Here is a 7,466-nt window from a genome sequence, read left to right on the forward strand (position 1 = left end):
GGTTACGGGGGCACTTTACCGTATGTACTGCAAAATAAAATGGGAAAACCTTGAATCAAAAATAATCTTGTACAAAACAAATACCTTTAGTGTTTTGCTTGTAATGGAGTTTTCTGTCTTGCTGCTAGTTAAAGCAGCATTGATGGTTCTTATTACCAGTTGGGAAACCTGCATAGATTTCAGTCACACATTGTTCTTGCAGGATTTCCTTGGGCTAAGCTGCAAAGTGTGAAAGAGTACCATTTAAGAAAGTCTGTGAATAACTAGGAAATGAGGATCAAACTAGGCATTATCAGAAGCAGTGCAGGATCTCAGGGCCCTGGTAACAGAATATCCTGAGCACCTACCCCTCAGGGCCTCCCCTCAGTCTATTTAATGTTTTTTGGAAGAGTGGGGGAAAGAATTTCAGATTTTGCCCTGGGTCCCCAAAACCCTCTGTGCAGCTCTGTTGTCCTGCACTCACCCCATAATGGCTGGGCCTGGCTCCCCTCTGTTGGCATTGTGACCTTGTGCATGGGGTCACAACACCACTCAGCTTTGCCCCCAGCTGCCCCTCTCCCGTGACAGAGGGGCAGCCGGGCCAAATTTAAACGGTGTTGTAACTGCATGCGCTGGATTGCAGTGTCACTCACTTGAAATTCCATGGATGTGGGAGCCCCTAGTCTTCCTTTGCATTCCTGGCACTAGGGGACCTAACCAAGCAAAGAACAACCTCTGCTGCATTAGGCACAGGCCAGCTCCTCAAGTCTCCTTGGATATACTACTGTGGAGGCAACATTTGCTTGAGATGGGGATATGCCTTCCTAGCAGTGGAAGCAGGTACAGTTTAAGGCATTATATGGCTCCCTGTAACGACCCCTTTCCAGAGAAGAATCATTGTCTGTGTCTTCACTTAAAAAAGATGTGGTGGGTTTTTTTACCATGGGATAACTACCATGCATTAGCTATCCTGCTGTAAAATCGTAGTGGAGATAAGGCACTGTAGTCTTACCGTGAGCTAAGCTAGGTGAGGTCAGCCATGGGCCCTGTCTCTAGTTAGTATTTTACGGCAAGATAACTATCCTGCATTAGTTATCTAGTTTTTAAAAGCCACCTTTGGGCTTGTGTACCCTACCGCTTAAGTCAATGTAACTTACATCGCTCAGGGGTGTGAAAAAGCCACCCCAGGGGCGACGTAAGTTACATAGACTTAAAGCACGGTCTACATTGTGCTATGTCGGGAGGAGAGTGTCTCCTGTCAACATAGCTGCTGCCTCTTGTTGAGGTGGAGTAATTACATTGACGGGAGAGCACTCTCCTGTCGGCATAGTGCATCTTCATCAGATGTGTTACATGGGTGCAGGTGCATTGATGGAGCTGCACCGATGTAGCGTGGTAGTGAAGACAAGCCCTTTGTTTCAGTGAAGACAAAGCCATATGGCTTGTCTACACTGGCACTTTACAGCGCTGCAACTTTCTCGCTCAGGGGTGTGAAAAAACACCCCCCTGAGTGCAGCAAGTTTCAGTGCTGTAAAGCGCCAGTGTAGACAGTGCCCCAGTGTGCTACGCCCATCGTAGAGGTGGGTTTTTTAGAGATCTCTCCCAGCGCACTGGCACAACTACACAAGCCACCTTAAAGCGCTGCCATGGCAGCACTTTAACGTTGCCAGTGTAGACTAGCCCTATATAGTCTTTACTCCCTCTGGCCTGCAGTCAGGCTTAGGCGTGTTTATGACTGGGGGTGCATTGTAATATTATGGGCTGGCAGTCTGCTGGGGAAGAAGTTTTAAAAGGGACCCCATTCAGGAGCCCAGGAAGGGAGATGAATCCAGGAATCAATCAAGCCAAAGATTTCCTCCCACAAACTAAACTGCAATTGATGAATGAGTGAGAGACGGAAGAGAAAAGTGGAGTCTTTTTGATTAAGGCCTTGTTTCCACATATGAGTTGTATGGATATAGTTAAATTGGCCTAGAAACTGATTTAATTAAGACAGTGTAACTCCCTTGTGTGGATGCTTTTAAATCAGTTCCTTAAAGGGGAAGTGACATTCTCAAGGAGCCACATGAGTATATCAGGGTAGAGCAGGGATTAGAATTCAGGAATTCTTGCTTCCCAGCCCTGTGCTCAGTCTCATAGACTGCATTTTGTCCATATCTCAATAGAATTCAATAGAATGAAGTAGGAAGAGAAGAGTTATAGTCGGCTCTCTATGAGCTGAGGGGTAAAAACATTTCTATCACATGTTGCCAGCATAATTTGTATGATTGTTTCTGGAATCTAATACACAGCGTATTCCCAAGTACTAAAGTTTGCATTGGAACATTTCATTACCAGATATTTGTGTAATATATATATATATATATATATATATATATATATATATATATATATATATATATATATATATAAAGAGCATCTTCTGAGAGATGGACCATCTGGGAAGGCTACAGAGAGTAAATTATTTCACCTACCATCAAGCATAATTTACACCTCTGAAACACTTCATTTAAGTGAGCCCCAGATGGTAAAATAGGAGTAAATGGTGCATTATTAATTATTATTATCAATGTTTAGTATTTGTATTGTTATAGCACTAGTCAAGGACCATTGTCCTAGTCACTATTCAAACTCTGAACAAAAAGATGATCCTTGTACTACCGTGTTGCTTTTTGAGCTGCAATTAACTCAAGACATGAGTAGATTTTGGAGTCAGTAGAAACCAAGCAGGTTATTGTTTTAGCCAGGAATAGATTTCACTTAAGTCTCCTTAAGTGTGCATATGCAAATCTAGTGGTATGGTATTTCAATCTTGCAGCATGACATTTCTCCTCTTGTATATCAGCTTAAAAATAAGATTAAAAAGAATTAATCTATGACAGCCAATAGCCAAAAGGATCTAAAGCTTGCTTATCTAGAATCCAGTTTGGGCAATTATCTTAACTAACAATAAAGAATGTTAATAGAATCCACACTCAGGCAGCCAAGACTTAACTAGGATTTACTTCTGACTCTCACAGTGTCAATTGTTAACTAACAATTTGTCTTAACAGAGAGACAAAGTGAGTGAGGTAATATCTTTTATTTGACCACCTTCTGTCTCTCTCACCAACAGAACTTGGTCCAATAAAAGATTTTATTAAGATGATGTTAAAAACAAAACAAAAAAAATGAACAGAGTTTGAGCATAGACGTTTCTATTACCTTTGCATCTTGTCTCTCCAAAATCCTGGGACCGACAGGGCTACCATACCACTGCATAGTTGGTGTTAATGACACGCAGGTAAACACTCAAATCTGCTCTTTTCATTTTTACACTTTTCAGTCCTAGATAAATCCTGCATTGATACCACAGTGGATTCTATGTAATGCTCCTTATTTTTAGACAGGTCAATTAAAGGTCAATGTAGTCAAGTGCTCAGGTTGGCAGTCAGTGGCACTTTGAAGATGTCCTTGAGGCTCCATGATTTGGTTACCGTTAGCTGATTGGCCTTTGAAGACATCTGTGCAGCTCAGCAGGTTAAAACAAAGAATCCTTCAGTGAGTCTTGATTTGTGTATTTAGGTTTTTCTTTGTTAGTGTTGGTGGTGATGAGGGAAGGTTTAAAAGGTCTGTTTGCTTGCAAAAGGAGAGAATCTGAGTTTAGGTATTTCTGACATTTGGACTATTTAAGGCTTTAATTGTTTCCCCTTGTTTGTTTTTTTCTTATATGTTGAGGCGTTTTTTTTTATTTACTTGAATTTACATTTTTGGTTACTAACTTTTAAAGCAAAGTTTCAGTGGGGAAGATTCAATATCTATTGATTGTGAGGTCAATATGTGTGTTTTCTCTACCCATCAGGTATTTCTTTGTGCTTTGAAGTACATCAGCAATCTTGATTATCTAAAATTTTAAAGCATTTTGAAACTCTTTAGGGGTGTGATATACTGAAAGTGAATTAATATCTAGCATTTTCCAAGTGTGTTTTTCAGTGGAAAAATACTGTGTGTTTTTATTGTAGGTCCTAATCTGAGTAATAGTGATCTGATTAGTTTTGTTTGTTTGTTTTTTAACAAAATCAATTTAACAGGGGAACTGTAATGGCATTAGACAGCTCAGCTTTACCTCTAGGCCCCTAATGTGAATTTGCCCAGGTTGGTAGTGTCTGAAAGTTTTTTACATCGGATGGTTGTTGGTGATTTATGTGAAATAAATTAGGAGTCTCAGTCTAGCTGCTATGAGACAGGCATCTACATCACATGGCAACCTTGCTGGCAATCTGATTATAGAGGCCAAAGAGTGAATGGCAAGGGGTGTGATTCATGTGAACACTCTCTACATTTACAGAAGTGATCTCTCCAAATCAGGGAAACTTACATCAACACAGCTTGTGCTGTAGCGATTCAGTTTCCAAGACTGTCAGACTGGCACCTTTCATGAGGATGCAATTCTTGAAGGAGAAACCTAGGTAAAACTGATAGTGGACAAATGTAATCTCAGGCCCTGACTACATTAAGGAAACGCTCATTGGTGAAACAATGCTGGTGCAAACTACTAATGTAGGTGAGCTTAACTGATGTCATGCTGAAATAAAATGAACATGAATAAGCTTGGCGTTGTGCAGGTACAGCACCATCCACATTGGGAGTTTGGTCGGATGTAAATCTATGTAGTTGTACCAGTGTGAATTTCCTTAGGTATATCTCCATATATACATTATCTCATAGAACTGGAAGGGACCCTGAAAGGTCATCGAGTCCAGCCCACTGCCTTCACTAGCAGTACCAAGTACTGATTTTGTCCCAGATCCCTAAGTGGCCCCCTCAAGGATTGAACTCACAACACTGGGTTTAGCAGGCCAATGCTCAAACTGCTGAGCTATCCCTCCCCTTTCTAACATATCACCTAAAATATGGTCTGAACCTCAGTAGCGAATTATCATCCATCTGGATCAAATGGTTCCAATATATGCAAGGTTTTCTACCTACATGTTGTACTATTGGTTTCTATTAAATGCTTAAAACACTGGGACTAAGGGAGCTATATGAAGGATGTATCTGGCTCATCTGACGGTCATATAAGATGAGTCCTCCTCGAGTCATTGGTTTAGAAGAATCATTTAGGCCCTGATCCTCCAAAGACTCATGCATGTACTTAATATTATGAACCATGAATAGTCCTGTTCATTCAAATGCAACTGCTCCAACTGCATAAAGTTAAACAGTTTAGCAAATCTTTGTGATTTGTTTTTATACATCTTTCCAAAATATAATTTAAAAACCCACACTTTCTCTTCCATGGAGTTCAGTTAAAAGAAGGCCTCCTTTAATGAAAGTGTGTTCTTAGTTACGGGGAGGAGAAGGGGTGAATTTGGGAGGCTGTGGTGAGAAAAAGGGAATAAAAGTTTACCTATGAAGACATTATTTCTACTAAGTTTGCTACCTATTATTATTGTTGTTTCTGGGATTTATGTTATTTTTGATCAATGCAACACCATAAAAGTCTCCCCTTCTAACTAATCATTGGTGTGTCCTAGTCTTCAGGCTTAACTTAGTGAAAAATCTTACTAGGACTTTGAATACCTGGGTCATTCTTAATGCCTCCCTCCCCTTGATACTAGTTTATATTTTATTTATTTCTCTCTGGTACTATTAATTTATCAATCTTGTACATTAGGTTTTTCACTGCACCAATTTTTATTAATTGTCCATTCTGAAAAAGTAATATAGGATACAGTACCACAGAAAATCCATGTATGAATCTTTTAGAGGAACATAATTTACTAGCGTCCAGTGGTGCTGGAACTAGGGGTGCTCGGGGTACTGCCATACCCCCTGGCTTGAAGTGGTAATACCAAATACATGGTTTCCATGGTTTCCATCATCAGCACCTCTACTATAAAAATTGTTTTAGCACCCCTGCCAGCACCTGCTCAGTCTTCTCAATGACCTTCTTTATTGGGAATGAATCCATGGCATATTGTATGTGGAGTTGTGTGAATCCCAATAGTAAAGACAAAAATGGTTGAGCAGCGTGACAATTCCAGTGTGTTAGAACTAGTTGTACACCTTTTCCAGATCATAAACAATTAATTGTTTCATTGCCAGAAACCCTGCATATTTATTGTCATACTCTGGAACAAATAAGAGCATCTGGAAAGAATAGTCATTATAATTAAATTAGTCTTTCCAATTGGAGAAAATGGCAGGCCTTCTCCATGATTTAGAACTGGATAATCATCAGTAATTTGATTTAAAATGGGCTTATGGTTTCATTCATACAATTGGGAGGCATTAGCCATGACATAACCTCCTAGGTATCTAAAGAAATTAGGAGCTCACAAAGGTAGGAACATATCATTAAATCCTGAACGGACAGCATTTTTGATCTCCACTGACCTTTGGTTGGATTAACTCCACTCTTTATAAAATAATTTCATTTGCAGCAGTTCAAATCCATTATCGGGTTTTGCTGATTCAGGATTAAAAATACTTTAGTGGCTGAAGAGCTTGTTCATAAGTAGATGGACAGCTCACGTTGAGTTTTGTGGAAGGGAGAGGGAAGATGCTGTATGGTTCAATTAATGGGCTGAATTTGTGTGCAGACATGTTCTGTAGCCCTTCTCAGTTATTTACTTGATGTTTGTATTCACACATACAGTATCTTGGGGGAGGGAGCTGCATTTCTTCAAAGCAGAAGCCCTTCTGGCTAGTTATAAAGTGTATGTGAGATCATGAGCTTGATTTTCCAATGCCGTGCAGTTTGTCTAGTCATTTGTACCTGTGCACAGTGGGTGTGAAATGCTGCATGATCTGATGGTGGTTTACACTCACTTTGTATGGGGGTGTATATCCTCATAAGGTGCAAAGGAGTGGAAAAGCAAGCCCACTATTTTTATCTTAAATTGACCTCCATTTTGCCAGTAAGCAAAATCACTTGCAACAGTATCAGGTCCAATGTTGCATACGTTAGACACTGTATACTAACAATGAGGCTGGTATGCTGTTGACATGTTATGGACCTATTGGTAGGTTTGTGAAAAATTCTATTATTTGGCACCAAGACAAGTGAAACCTGTGTCAGGACAAATGACATATAACAGCTTGTTGCCTGCTAGACAAGCAGCTGATCTGCACTTAAACATCCTGCTTGCACTGAGTGACCTGAGTTCATTGAGGACTTAATGGTGAAAATGATAACTGTCTGCCTATCTCAGTTTCCTTGGTGCTTGTGCACTTAAGGGAAAAATATATCCGTAGCCGGGTGCCCTTTTTTTGCTTGAGCAATCACAGGAGGGATTTAGATAAGTAGATGATTGGGTGGGCAAATCACCTCTGCTGTTTGCTGGCAGTTACAAGGAAACTGAAGCAAGAGGGCAGATTAGATCTGCAGCTTGTGAAGGCATAAAGGGCCAGCGTGGCCCCTGCCAGAGTATGCAGGAGGTCGAGAGGGTACAATGACACTGTACCCCTCACCCGTCACCCCCTCCTTATGCAGAAGTCAGCCA

This window comes from Chrysemys picta, chromosome 11, assembly GCF_011386835.1.
Source record: "Chrysemys picta bellii isolate R12L10 chromosome 11, ASM1138683v2, whole genome shotgun sequence".
Classification (NCBI taxonomy): Eukaryota; Metazoa; Chordata; order Testudines; family Emydidae; genus Chrysemys; species Chrysemys picta.